Raw genomic sequence first — 15331 nt, 5'->3', positions numbered from 1 at the left:
GCAGACTGCAGACAGTGCCTGCAATGCAAAGCTCAGCGCAGGCGCTGTAACACCTGACGCGTTGTACTGGACAGGGCTGGCTTTACTCAGACCTTGCAAGCCTGAGACTGTGTGCTTTCTCTTGTGCTTCATTATCCGTCAGTTTCTCCGGCCGCTTGGATTTTCCATAGCGTGCACTTGCTTGGCTGTTAATAACGCCTTCACTGCCAGGGCTTCTAGGCTTCCATATAGATATATCGTGGCATATATACATCTTCAGGGCAGTGAGGAAACACAATTAAGACATCTTTCGGTGCCCACTTTCTGGTTTGTTACAAGTTCAAATCCTGTTAAACTAACAGGAATCGTGGAAAGAAACTACTATTTGACTGTTGCTTGCAAGTAGAAGTTCATTTGCTCTTAAAATGCTGGGGTCTAATTTAATCGGGCGGAGTATATTGAATCATTGAAGACTGTACTCAAACATATTTACATGTTATAAAATAACAAAGTACCTTTAACTTTTATTTTCTCTCTGACTTGTGTATTTGTCAGTTTTCATGTTTAAGGCCCAAATTCTGATATCCTTTGTAAACTTTCAACTTTTTTCCGGTTTGCTGTTTCCTGTTTTCACACTCCATGAAGTGAACTGGGAGAAGTGCAGAAATGCTCGAAGGGGAGCTGGACGCATGTGCGAGTCCCCTGAGCTGTCACTTGGGACCAGGAGAGCCACAGTTCACAACCAAGGTGCACGCCATGTCAATATTTATTTAAAAAACGTGTCGACCCTAAATCATTCACCCCGAGCGCTGCGGTCGTCCCGGTTGGCGCACAACTACCAGCCCATCCCCGCAGCCACCAACATGCTACAGATTATGTCGTAGCTGAAAATGAAGTAATAACCCTAAGACTTCAGCTGTAACGCAGGGCACGCACTCGAAGTTACCCGCATGGTAACATAATTTAAAACACATTTCAGAAGAGTGAGGATATTTCACTCGACTTACTTTTAAGTGAGCTTCAGCGGCTGCAAACTGGTACGGGCCAGGCCTCCTTGTGATCACAACCACTCCAGCGGAATGAAAATTCAGCGGCCGAGCTGCCTGTAGTGTGCTGTGTTCAATCTGGGTCCTGTGCTTGGGGATAGGTCAAGTTTGCTGCCGATCGTGTGGATGTAGTCGATCACGCTTTTTAAAAATATGGTTAATGCGGTGCGAGCACTGTTCATTACCACTGCAGCAGAGCACCTACAACCGGCAGGCCCCGCCGGGTCTCGGTATTAATTGGGCTGCGTGAGACTGACACTAGGCGAGGCTGTGATTGCTGGGACGTGTTGACGTGGGAACAGATAGTTGAAAGCAATATCCCTTCTTCCCCTAACTCACCCTCTTCGGGCCGGCGGGGCAGAGTGGGGAGGTTTCCTCTGCCGCACTCAGGCTGTGGAGGCATTGCTGCGGGGCAGAATCTCGCGCTCTGCCCGGGTTCCGCTGTCTCGGGCCGTTGCCCTCACCAGGTGCAGGCTGGTGCGCGCGCTTGCGGTCAGAGCGAGGGAAGGAGGGGGCGGGAGCGCGCCGTCTCTAGGACGCGCCTGTAACTTTCTCTGTTGTTCCTGTAACGGGTCAGGAGTGGAGTCGCGAGCGCGCGCCTGCCGGATGGACTGCGCAGGCGGGGGGTGGAGCGCGTTCGCTCGAATGCTCAGGGATAGAGGACCCTCTAGTCCGCTTGGATGGATGAGACCCCGTAGCAGGTATGGCCATACCTGGCCAACGAGGAAGGCTAAAATCACCGAAAATGGGCAGGCTGTCCAGGGACCGGGAGGCGCACCGCTCTGTGGGTCTCGCAGGTCGGACCTGGTTGTGGAAGGAGACTACGGGGAGAGGACGAGAAGGGCACGGTAAGCGATAACGGGCGAGGGTGATCTATACTGCTGAGGAGGGGTACTTAGAGGGACATGAAGACTGAATACAAGAAAACAGTGCTTCCCGGGCTTGTAGCGTGCGTGCGCGCGCATTACGAAAGTGAAGCTTGCGATGATGAAGGGAGCTGTGCACATGCACGTGTTCACGGGCGCGTCCACAGACCACAATCGGCGCGTGCCCCTGTCTGTACCACTTGGGAGGCAAGTGGGTAACAATAGATCTCGCTGGCGACATTCGTCGCCAAGTGCGAGACCTAAAAACAAGCTCATGCATTAGCTATTAGACAAATACACATCCATCAATTAATTTAACTATAAAATCATGAATTGATTTCATATACAATCGTTCACTGCCAATGGATTATGGCACCGTTCTTCGCCGACGCATTTTAGTGGAGAAAAAAATACTTGAAAACCACTTTCTTCAAGATTTTTGAATTTATATTCTTCAATCCAATTTGTTTTACGGTCAGATACTGTCCATTATATGTAGGAAATCTACTAATGGAACAAAAACACAGCATTACCAACAATACATGTAAAAACACAATTCTTAATGTGTATTGTAATGGGTAATTTAAATTGACTAAAGGATCTTTTTCACACATTCATTCTATTGAGCATGTCATTTTTGGTTTTGCCTGAAGTTAAGTTGGCGCCCACTTTGGAACACTGTTATTAGATAATTTAGAACAGAGAAGGTTTTTTTTATATATAAGCCAACGACTAGCGTCCTGAGGTGTTTTTTTTTTTTAGGTAGATCGTCCAGGTTATATGCCATTACATAAATTAATTTTTGCAGCCGACTGACTGTAATTAACAAACTAGGTAAGATAATCAATTAATCAAGGATTTATAAAGTGCAGCAAATCAAATATGAGGGTCTTAATGCGCTGGAGTTGCTAACTGCTTCGCAGTGCTCTGTTCAATCAAACAGCCAGGTCTTGAGTCCATTCCTGAACTGCCGGAGCAATGAGGTGGTCATGGGGTGCAGGGGAAGGTCATTCCAAGCTTTGGCCACCAGATGTGAGAAGGGGCATCCTCCACTGTTGCTTCGGCAGTACCAGGGACTATCTGCGAGGAAGAAGGATCATAAGTGTCTGGTCTGTTGGTGTATGGTCATGCTGAAGATACGGCATGAAGTGGGGGTATCCTCTCTTTAGGTTTAGAAAACAGTGAGTTACTGACATACTTAGTGATCGCCATGTGTCCTATATCTCTGTTTGCATCAGTGAAACTCATCAGTAAACAATGAGGAACAGGTGAGTTAGAGAGTCATGGGTAATACATTGCAATCTACTCAATCCTCCTTTTTGTATTCGTGCCAAGACAAAGATTGAAAGAACAGCATTAGAGGCACAAGGCAGACCTATAGGTCACCAAGCACGAGATAATTTTACGATATTGGAAAGGGTCGTAGTTACATTCAATATCCCTTTCCTCGATAGTTTAGGCTCAAGACACAACTGAAATCAATAGGACAACAGAATAAGACTAAAAAAGTGGCAATGGACAGAATTTTTGTCCTTGTCTATCGTTGATCAGTGGAAGAGTGCATTGAATAAACTAGAGGTGAGCGGCACGTCTTACATAGGGGTGGATGTATTTAAGTTGTAGTAACAAGGGAGTCAATATTGGATTTTTACTTATTTCAGATCCAAACTGGAGGAACATTTCACACAATGAGCATAATCTATCCAATGGTACCTGCGTTATTCTTTGTGGAACGTTGGCTAAGAATTGTTTTAAGACCTTTGGAGGTGAGAATAACATTCTGCAATATTTGATTTGAATTATTTCAGATGCAAACTCGAGGGACATTTTACACAATAAGCATAACCTATAATAGAACACTGGAATGTTGAACGCTCCATTGAAAACAATGCAGTGCTCTGGGCTTCTAATGGCTGTTAGAAGCCCGGAACATCAACATTCCAATGTTTAACCAAGGCCTCCCAGAGCCCGAAGGGATTTCAACCCCCTCGGGCTCTGTGAGGCCTTTGTTTTACAAATTAGAACATTCTGCTCTCTAGGGGTGGAAAGTTTTAACAGCCGTAGAGCCCTCTATAGCAAGCTCTACTTGGCCATTAAAGGCCCACTCCCTTGTTAAAGGCCTTTACATTCAGCTCCGAAACGCTGGAGCAGGCCTTTAAAGGCCAGTAGAGCCCTATACGGCGGGCTTTAGGGCTATCATATATGGAGTTTGGAACTAGGTTAGTAATAATTGCTCTTGAGATTGTAAATTTGAGGGTTTATCCCATAGAAATGCCAGGGTGTGACCTGCATACAAATTGGTAAACGTGTCCATACACAAAGAACTGAGATCCCTCAAGCGATTAACAATACTTGGGTTGTAATGATGCAACAGTAGCTCTCATAAGGTTCGCTGTAAACTCAAGAGACATGTTATGTATATGACTTGAGACAATTGTACATTTTTATTAATGATTTTTAACTCATAGAAGAGTACCAAAGTCATTCAATCCTCTAGATGGCCCTAGGAGAAAGTAAATAGTAACAAGCCTTATTCGATCTTTATATATTGCAAGGTGAGTGCCCAATATAAAATCTGGTTGGAGAGTTAATTATACAGAAACATATTAAAGGTAGAACATAATATGTTTTCCCCAAACTGTTTAATGAGTATGGGACACGAGGGTGAGATACTTGGTATATAAAACATACCCGTTCCATTTTTATTTCCAGAATGATTTGATGAGATGTGTTAATTCTAGAACAAGTGCCAAGAAATATAAAATAAAAGATGCACTCTGTGTGAGCTAAGTATGGTAGATGAGTAGTAGATGTTTAAAGATATGGTTACATTTGATGATTGTTGAAATATACTATGCAGACCACACACACCTCATCCTCTTGCTCACCTTAGACACCTCCACCACGAGGACCAACTTTTACGACTGCATGACAAGCATCGCCGACAAGATGAAGATGAGCTGAAGCTCAACAAAGACAAGACAAAGGTGCTGATCTTTGGGAACAATTCCTCGCCGAGGAACAACACCTGGTGTCCTTCCAAACTCGGACCCAACAGACAGACCATGCCTGCAACCGTGGCATTATCCTGGACAGCAAACTCACTGTGAAACATCAGATCAACGCAGTTGCCTCTGCCTGATTCCACACCCTTTGCATACTCTGAAAGATCTACAGATGGCTCCCTGTCAACACCAGGAAAACCATCACTCAAGCCCTAGTCACCAGTCGTCTGGACTACGGCAACACGCTTTACACAGGAATCACCACCCAACTCTTGAAGAGACTACAGACAATACTGAACTCAGCTGCCAGACTCATCCATGACCACCTCAAACAGACCCATATCACCCCCCCCCCCACCCATCTCTGGAAACTCCACTGGTTTCCTATCCAGAGAAGATGTCAGTTCAAGGTGCTGGCACACGCCTACAAGGCCCTCCACGCCCAAGTACCTGCATACATCAACCACAGCTTGAACTTCCACCAACCCTCCAGACACCCGCACTCCACCTTCCTCGCCCTTGGTCACATTCCCCGCATCTGCTGAAGCTACAATGGAGGATGCTCCTTTTCCTACCTCGCCACCAAGTCCTTGAATGTCCGCCCCTTTTACCTCCAAACATCATTCTTTCTCCCGAAATTCAGAAAGGGACTAAAGACCAGGCTTTTCAACTTATCGCAGAAAGAACCTAGCACCTGGATACCCTTGCAGGTAATTAGCTGTGCTCTACAAATCCAAGTTGATTGAGTGATACTGATAATGGATTTATTTCAGAACACTGTGTGAATATAATTATTCGATAATGCGATAGAGCTATTGTTTTTGTCTCAAAAGGTTTATTTATGTGGAATTAAGTTTCGAATGAAGTGTGCTATATTAAAAAAATGAGGAATTGGGTTTTTACATATGTTGTTGGTAATTTTGTTTGTAGATTTCCAATTTATACTGCACAGTATATGATCTTACATTTTTTGGGGGGGAAGAAAAGAAATTCAAAACTCTTGAAGAAGGTGGTTTTCAAGTATTTTTTTCCACTGAAACATGTCAAAGAATAATAGTGACATAATCCATTAATTAGCACTGAACAATAGGATATGAAAAATCTATTCACTATTTTACAGTGACATTAATTGATGGCTACGTATTAGTCTAAATGAGCTGGACTTTAACGTTTCTTAATATTGTTTGTGATATTTGTTTTCATGTGTTTTTTTATGATGTAACATATAAAAAATGAATAGATTACTTTTATAAAAAATATATTTAACAAGAAAATGTAGAAATGTATGTGGTTGCTTTTACAGTGTTCTTAGAATGTATCTTTTTGATGGTATGAATATATGAGTGGTTGTGTGATTAAAAGGAGGTAAGACTTTTTTTACCCAGGGGAATATCTTTTTAGTTTCTGGTTAATAATTATAGTTTCCTTGATTTGAGGGGTTGCTATAATTTATTGCTTGAGATTCTGCAGATTCAAATCAGCACAATTGCATCTGCTTGCAAGGTTGGGCAGTCATGCATGGACATTTTCCACAAACTTCCTTTGTTTCAGCTTTCCTCATCTCAGAATGAACATTTCATAGTCTATGTGAATTTCAGGTTTAAATTCAGCAGCCAGCGCAGCAAATGATTTCCCGTAATCAGCCTAAAACGGTCCTCACTGGCAGAGTGGATTAGGAAGGAAATTCTCCTTCCACCTTTAATCTTTATATACACATTTTCCATCATGCTGCCAGAGACGCAGATGCCAACAGCTCACTGGATGCCAGGAATTAAGCGGAGGGGCTTCCTCAGGTGCAATAGGGATCTGGTTTACCCATTCTTCGGTCATACACAGCACACCACTGTTAACCCCCCAAGCACGGATTAGACTCCATATTGTCTGTGTTGTGATGTGCCACACTGATGGGTCACAATGTATGTAGGACATTTGCACAGCATAGAAACAGTGCTGTCATGGTGAGATGGACCCTTTATGCTTAAGTGGGCTGTGTTCTAGCGTACCAAAGTCTCCTTTAAATATACTGCACACTCCGAATTATGCCATGGAGGTGTGGCATGCGTATGATCAATTGATATAATGGCGTGACGTTAGGTAGAACGTATCAGAAAAATCTAAGACAAATACCCCAGTCTCCAAAAAATCGAGCACAATGCCCCTTAAGATAACTACGAAAATATACCGTGTATCTCAGTTGCTTTGTTTTTTAATTGGCAAGTATATCGAGCCAAACATCAGCAGATCACAGATTACAGGTGAAAAGGTCTCTCAATACGGGCCCTTAAAATAATCTTACTCTCCAGTGCATTAAAATACCAACTAAACCTGTACGTCTCTATTGGCCTCTCAATAAATGCCAATGCTGTGTGATCAAAAACATACCCAGTGTTCTTCTTATGGTACTAGGACCCTCAATATAATCTCATGATCCAATGCATTAAAGTGCCAAATAAAACTGTACGTCTTTAAGGACCCTCAATAAATGCCATTCTCATATAAAGTACATGCTCTGTGATCAAAAACATACTCCGTGTTCTTCTTATGGTACTTCAAATAAAGAATTGTTTACCACCCCATTTTAGGCAAGGTATGCCATAAAATAGACATCATCAACATGGGGCTATCCTTTAGCCCCAAACAAGTGGCACAGCCAATGTTGCATTTGCAATTTGTTCTCCTTTCTTCCTCATTTTACACTTCTTTAAATGTGATATGCCATAAAATAGGCCGTCGCTCAGCGGGTGCATGCTGGGATACCACAAGGCAGTGGTCAAAACAAGTTGTCTCCAACAGAAGTGAAAACACAGAGAGGCCAGACTCTGTGCACAGTTAAAGTCATTTTTTATTTCGCCACGAAAGGCAGAAATGGCACCGAAATAAATGTAAAAACAAAATACTTCTATTAAGAAAAGAAACGGGATAAACTATTTCACGCCCTAGGGAAACAAATATGCCACTGCGAACAAAGGTGCTTCCTCCAATATGTAGACAAACGAAATGCGGGTTTATCAAGTTATACATAAGCACCGTAACAGGCACAAGAGACCAAGAAAATGAAAGCCGCTTCTGTGTGTTGGAGCCCGCACTTCATGTCTGAAAACACTTGTGCCTATTGTGAGCTGCTTTGCAGGTTACGCGGCTTGTGTCGCAACCTGGAAAGCATATACTGGGCGCCGACACATCTTTATCTCAAGGTGGCTAGCTGTTTTACGAGCTAAGTTCCGAAACATACCTCTTGGAATCTAACAGAACATTCCAGCCCCCTTCCAACAGCCGAGCTGGCACCGGAAAGAATCCGGAAAAGACGAGCCCTGAAGATCGCAGAGCGGCTGTAAACACAGAAAAGGGACAAAAGATGCTGCATGTACAGGGAAGTGCCAAAGAGACACAGCATAGACACTGAAAAAACACCACTGTGACGGGAGAGAAACACATTCCCCTTTATCAAATAGGAGAACTTGGATTTTTGTTTTGATTGCACGAGTAGTTGAACGCGTAATACTTTTTTACCTCTTCTTTTTGATTCACACTACATTAATTTACTATCTGCAGTTTACATAAAAAGCACAACTACTATATAGCGCCTGCTACTTAATATGTTTCTAATTATTGAAATGATAATTGTTTTCCTCAAGCCCTTCTCCCATTTACTTCCATAGGATATCAGGATTCACTGCACCACCCCACTGGCTCTACAAAAGAGCAGCTAATCAACAACTGCAGTGCCTAAAACAGAAAATAAGCTGGATCCACGTAAGACTCACCTGGAAGCTGTTTTTGAGTCTCGCCTACGCAGCACACATGTGCTGCATAGGGGGACTTTTAGCCGTCGCTCTGCTGTTTTTGGAAGCACATACTCGTGCTTGTGGCGGCATCCACCTTGCGGGAGCGAGCAGCGGCGCAGATGCTAATTGGCTGTTGCTCGCTCCCGTAAGGCGGATGGTGCCACAAGCACGAGTGTGCTTTGAAAACAGCTGCTGCTTCTTAGCGCGATCGCTTTCACTTTCACGGCTACGCGGCCGCGTCGCTTTCACGGCCGCGCGGCCAATGCTTGTTTTTTTCTTACCAACATCCTGGTCATGCCTCAACCAGGACTTACTAGTCTCACCCTTCAGCATGCCCACTCACACATTTATCAAAGGTTATCCTTGTAGCAACTCTAACCCATTAACCAAATTCACGCTCAGTGCAGTTTAAAGCTCACTTCTATTCTCCTAGCAAGCCACACCAGCTCCTCTGCCTCCTGCGCACTTTGCTCATTTCCTCACCGTCCCAGCTCCATATATCACTCCTTCTAAAACTAAACACATCAGGTGAGACGTGGGTAGGCGCATTGTTGGCTTCTGCAGACAGAATGCTCTCTCTCAGTTACTGATAGCATCATCACATAGACACAGCCCCCTTCAGTGGGGCCCCCTCAGGTCTGTCTCTCATTCACCCAGGACCTTCTGTCTCGTTGTGATGTCCTCTTATCAATGGCAAAAGTGCAAGCACCTAGAAACAGGTTTCACACTTGTACAATGCGCTGTGTAAATAAAGCATTAGAAATGCAATTGGTTTTGCCTTGCTCAACCCACTCTCCAAAACCAAGCATTGGCAAAGATGCATTCGCGCTGGGTTTTGGAGAGCGGATTAGCTGAGCATTTTCACTAGTGCACAACTTACGTGTGTTCACCTGCAGTGACCTCTGGTCTCCCAACCTGAGACTGCTTGAACTTTAATGTATTGAAACTGATTTACATTCATGCCCTGTCACCATCATACCATGGTGGTCTGAGATATGCCAAGAATTGCCAACATTATGTGAGATCGGGCACTAATATGCTTTGCATGCCCGCAGTATGCTACAAGTTACCCCTACAATACAGGGGCCAGTGTTACAGCAGGGGTCGGAGCCACGGATGCCTCAGTGTGTCAAGAATTACTATCCTTGTGAAAAGGATATCCACAATATGGAAAGAGTCCTCACCCTGCTGTCACAAACACACCTGGACCTCGGATACACAAAATATATATATTTTTAAACCAGCTTTATTGGTTGTTTTTATTTTTCCTACAACACTATGCGTCGCCAGTGGCGTAGATCGAATTTAAAGCAGTTGTACTCGAACATTACAATATTAATAGTGAAGGGGTTAGAATTAGAAATACTTTGAATATAAGGTAAACTCTGATTTTACTGCCCCCTCTCATACGTTCTGAAGACTGAGGGTTGGCATCTGTGCCCCTTCAGCTAACATGCCTGGGCGTCCACAATCTGCCCAGAATTCCCATCTAGCTGCAAAGGACAGGGTATACTGTAGACAGCCGGAGAGGGGTTGGGGGGGCAGCTGTAGTGTCTCCGATGGATGGGGGAGGGTGGGTGCCAGCAGGTAATTTGCTGTCTCATGAATGAGGGCAATACTTCCTGCTAATGGGAGACCCTCTGGAAAATCGGGCAACTTCTCCTGCACAAGATGACTTTTAATGGGTTTTTTTCTGTGTATTTTTTGCCCATTTCTAGCTCCATGAGGGGGGCTAACAGCGGTGTGTTACTGAAGCAAATGGGAATAGCTTCGCCTTTTCATAACACAAACTGTTCAAACAAGCATTTGCAATGCAATAGGTCTCGCATTTATGCGAGTTTAAGCTATTGGCATTGTAAATGACAATGCCTATTATTTATGTTTTAAAAACAAAACATAAATAAAAAGGCATTGTCATTTACAATGTCAATAGCTCAAACTCGCGTAAATGCGAGACCTATTGCATTGCAAATGCTTGTTAAATTGAGTGATGCGCAGAATCCTGTGGCCTGGTGGAAACACATTAACATGTTCTTCTAAGCCAGCCTGGCCTAGGTCGCTGTTATAACCTTGAATGTCTTCTTCCTTGAGTATTGCTCTTTATACTGTAAAAAGAATGTTCTGTTATGAGCGTTCATACATCTGATGCATTACGTGCATTCTAACTCGAGGATTCTGCTTAAAGGCATTTGACAGTTGGAGCTGGACTGCATGGATGCAAACTGATGGGCTCGCTTTGTATGCTTATTAACTGCAATTAATATAATATTAAGAACTCACTTTTTGACTAGTAAGCAGTGTCTTTCCACAATGTATAGGCAACGATTGATGTTAGTGGAAGAAGCGTTTCATCAACCCTGTTGAAACTGGAGCAAGCAGCTTTTGGGGTCACCATCGCTGCAGGGTCCAGAAATCCTTTCCGCCAGAAGGATCGGTGTTAGCGCCAAGTCCATAAATGGACCCATACCACATGTAAGATCGGGGAGGATTTGGCCTATTGATTACGCCAGACCCTCTAGTGAAGAGGTTGCTCCTAGCAAACTGCACGACATGTCAGGCTGTTGGCATGAGTGAAAGCAAACCATCCAGCATCAGGCAATGCCTGAGACAAATCAGGCTACTGAATTAGATTGGTGGCAATATTTCAAGGTACGTGATGCATGCAACGGGTTGGAGGCCAGCATAGGAGGGGAAACGGTTGGAAAAACTCGGGCAGAGACACGCGTATTCCAACATCGCAAGCGCTACCATGCCTGCCTTCACCACGCATATGTGGGGTTAAGGCAGAGCACAGTCTAGCTACTGCCTGCAATGGGCGGAAGCAGCAAGGATAAAAAATGTGATAGCATTCGCGCAAAGAATTTTCAATTCTATTAAGGACACGGAGGCGAGGATTATTGCTTCTGTTTCTTTAATTCACAGCAGCCAATGAAAACATTTCAACATTAAAATAAAGTACATTTCCCATGATGCTTTACAACCAATCATGTCCCATCAGACCCTATAAGAGCCACCCTCCCCTTCCCAAGAGCCTCTTTCTTTGCTCTATAGTCTGTTAGTCCAAGTGCATAGAATCATCAATCAAAATGCAATGTTGTTTATCATACAACATGTAATAACTTCTCAACCAAGAACTGGGACAACATCCAATATCTTCAACCAGAAGAAAAAATCAATTTGCTTTCTTTTCTGAACCTGGAATAGAACAAAATAAGAAACCCGTAATCTCTGTTTAATGAAATGCATACTACATACGGTTGGGTCACTTTATTACAAGTATCATTGAAATACAACCAGGTGGGCAAATTTTTTTTTTTTAAACCGTTTTTATTGCAGAACCACGATGTACAGCATATTTTGTATAATGATCCTGCACTGCCAATGCTAGTGCGTATTTCTTATTTAAGTAAACTCCGTACACAGCCTATAAGCCCACAACCCGGAGGTCGGGCGGCGTCTATCTATGGATTTCCTATTTCAACAACCATTGAACAATATCATTCTACATGCAAGGATTTCTTCATTCCGCTTTTACTTTTTCATCCCCCCACCCCAATCCCCATGTCCTCCCCAACTTCTTCCTCACAACCAGGTGGGATAATCCTCGCCTCCCTGTTCTTAATAGATTTGAAAATTCTTGGGGCAGATGCTAGTAATTTTTAAATTCTATTACAGTACAGGCGGCTCCGATTATTGCTTGTTTAATGCTTATCAAATAACACAGTAGTTATATCACCCACTGGTTTATAATAACATTGCTTAAATGTAGATTCTGATGACCAATCAGCGTATTTCATAATGTCCTAAATAACATTTTTGGATGCCATGGCTCCACATACAGAATGAGCACCAAAAACCTGGGTATCAATACCTGCCTCCTTTATGACTGATTTTAACCATTTGGCTATTGTAGCCGCCGATACTGGTTCAAATGGTTTCTGCAATGCAATTATAATTGTGTTGAACCCTCTGGTCGCAAGGACCTTGTGCATTCTTCGTAGGCTTTTAGGCATTGAACTACACACAAATTAACATTGTTTGGAAAAGCATTATACTCTATGCTACGAGAAAAAGTTTTTGTCCTGCCAGTAAGGGTAAAAGAAACACCTTATGGAGTGAATACTCTACCTTCTGCCTGCTGGTTGAGCCCTGTGACACTGCTACGGGGGACATAGATGAGTACTGTTGGGTCGCGCTGGAGATCTGACGCGGCCGCCACCAGGGGACTACATCCCCCAAGATCCTATGAGGCGCGCACGCAGCATACCGCATTGTTGAGCGCCAAGGAGGGGTTCAAAAGGAACCCAGGACTCCCGCCTCGCGGGAGCATTCTTACCTTCTGCCTGCTGGTTGAGCCCTGTGACACTGCTACGAGGGACATAGGCGAGGGCTGTTTGGTCGCGCTGGAGAGCTGAAGCAGCAGTCACCAGGGGACTACATCCCCCAAGATCCTTTGCGGCGCGCTCGCCACGCACCGCATTGTTGAGCGCCAAGGAGGCATTCAAAAGGGACCCAGGACTCCCGCCTCGCGGGAAACACGTGGGCGTACCCAGGCGTAGCCCGGGCCAAGGGCGGGTCCATCTGAGCCCGTCAGAGACCGAAGGAGACTGGGCTGGGCCACCCTATTGACATTCTACTTAGGGTAAGCTTTGGACTTGCTTGTCCCTATTTTTTTCTTTTTCCTTGTGGTTCTGTTACAGTCCGGGGTAATGAGGAGCAAAGGCAAGTGCAAGGGGGAGGAGGGCCTGGTGTAGTGGGTACACTGGATGCGTTTCTGTCACGGGCTAGGTCTGTATTGATGCATGAGATCCAGTTGACAGAAAGGAGACTTTCCTTAGAGCCTCAGAGACTCTCTATTGGAACTTTATCAAGGTACCATCCCCTTTACCAGAACACAATGTATTACTTGAACGCTCTCCCCTACTGAGTCACTTTCCCTCCGTGCACCAGCAAAATGGGTTTCCCCCCTCAGTTAGTTTAGTTAGCACTTCACCCCCACACCGGGAACCTATCGTTAAAGTACTAACACGCCAGCAAAAGAGCACAATGGCTCCTGGTGGGGAACCCAATCAAAAAAAGCGGCAAGCACGTGGCCTCCCGAAAACTACGCACCAGGCATCAAAAGTAGCGAAGAAAAAGCCCGTTACCTTGGGTTGTGAGGGAGGCCCGAAGGAAGTATTGGTATCTGACATTCTGGGTACTGAAAATACTAGTAATACAAGTAGTAATTATGAGACTGAGCTCCTAACCAGAGTTGAGGAGAAGCTTATTGCCCTTGTGGGTCCGCTATTGCTAAAGTTGTCATGTATAGACAAGAGACTGGCTGTAATGGAGCGGCACATACTTAGTACTTCTTAACACACCAGGGGGCCAGCGCAAGTAGCTGTAGCTGAAGCCAGACAGGAGAGGATTGCTGAAACCATATAATCTACTAATGCAGTTACATTAATTCCACACGTTGAGGAAAGGGCATCTACGGGGCCCCTATAGCAATTCCGCCATCAAACGGTAACTCATCCTCTAAAGTAGGTCTCTGGGGTATACAACGGTAACCACGCATTTTTTACAACGCGGTACCGTTACCACGCTACTTTTACCACGCAAGTCATTACCACGACTTGCGCTGGGGGGCGCTCCAGGATAGTAAATAGATTAATTTACTATCCAACTCCTTTCCCTAGAGTCCACGGGGACTGGAGTTGGAATAGTAAATTAAAAAATTTACTATCCAGCGCCCCTCCACGCAAGGCGTGGTAAAAGTAGCGTTGTAACGGTACGCGTTGTAAAAGTACACGTGGTACCGTCATATATCCGTCTCTGGGCTCCATTGCAGCTACGGGGGGGGGGGTGGGGGGGGGGGGGCGTAAATGCTAGTATGTGTTTGCACCTTCCACCTGAAGCAACTCCTTATACGATCGTATTGGCAAACGTACCAATGCTTCCTTCATTTGCCGATGAACATTGGTCTTTATTGAAGAACAAGGCTCTACACTTGCTCAATACTAGATTAGGGGTCGGGAGCGCACTATTTAGTGAATTTAAAATGGTGCGAAGAATTCCCTGGGTTGATAAATCTACAAAGTCCCTCACGGGAGATTGTGTAGTCCTAAGCTTTAGGTCCCTACGCCTGGTTCAGACAATTTTGGAGAGGGCAGGGACGGGTTATTTAATAAAGGACGATGTTAATATACTCCCCCTGGGCTTTTTTTATCAGCCATATGATGACTATGTAAGAGGTAGGGGAGCGCAGAGGGATCGAAATTTTGATCAAGGGCCTTACAACTACGCGGTCCCTATATGTAACAGGTTTGAAGCCTTTTCTACTCTGGAAGAAATTGATTGACTCAGACATAATATAAGTAACACTAGTCTAGATGCTCACCCACATAATGATCAGTGTATGGACAACAGTGTAATGGATACCCATAACACTGGAGCACCCTTATCAACATCATCTATAGACAAAAGGAGTGTTAGAATCACAAGTGCTATTGTGGAGGGTGAAGAAGGGGATTGTGGGCTATCGCCAATAAGTACCCCGTTAGGTGAGGGGGTTGCAGGATCTGTAAATGTGGACTATAATATGCCCATAGTGTGTAAAGCAAATAAGCTTACCACCGACCGACCTAAAATTTGTTTCCTGGAATGTA

The 15331-nt window shown here is 44.4% G+C and overlaps 1 protein-coding gene across 2 annotated transcripts in view; it reads right to left on the bottom strand.

Annotated features, from left to right (window-relative positions):
* The window catches only part of NCOA4 (nuclear receptor coactivator 4), a 72967-nt gene extending 64716 nt beyond the window's left edge, over positions 1 to 8251 (bottom strand). For both annotated transcript variants that reach the window (XM_078643344.1, XM_078643345.1), the window contains exon 1: positions 8129 to 8251. The gene's annotated coding sequence lies outside the window, so the exon portion shown is untranslated. The remainder of the gene's footprint in view (positions 1 to 8128) is intronic.
* Between the last annotated feature and the right edge of the window lie 7080 nt (positions 8252 to 15331).

This window comes from Lissotriton helveticus, chromosome 5_1 (genome assembly GCF_964261635.1).
Source record: "Lissotriton helveticus chromosome 5_1, aLisHel1.1, whole genome shotgun sequence".
NCBI classification, from domain to species: Eukaryota; Metazoa; Chordata; class Amphibia; order Caudata; family Salamandridae; genus Lissotriton; species Lissotriton helveticus.
The sequence above is the reverse complement of the archived record's forward strand: the minus strand, read 5'-3'. Positions and strand labels throughout refer to the sequence as shown.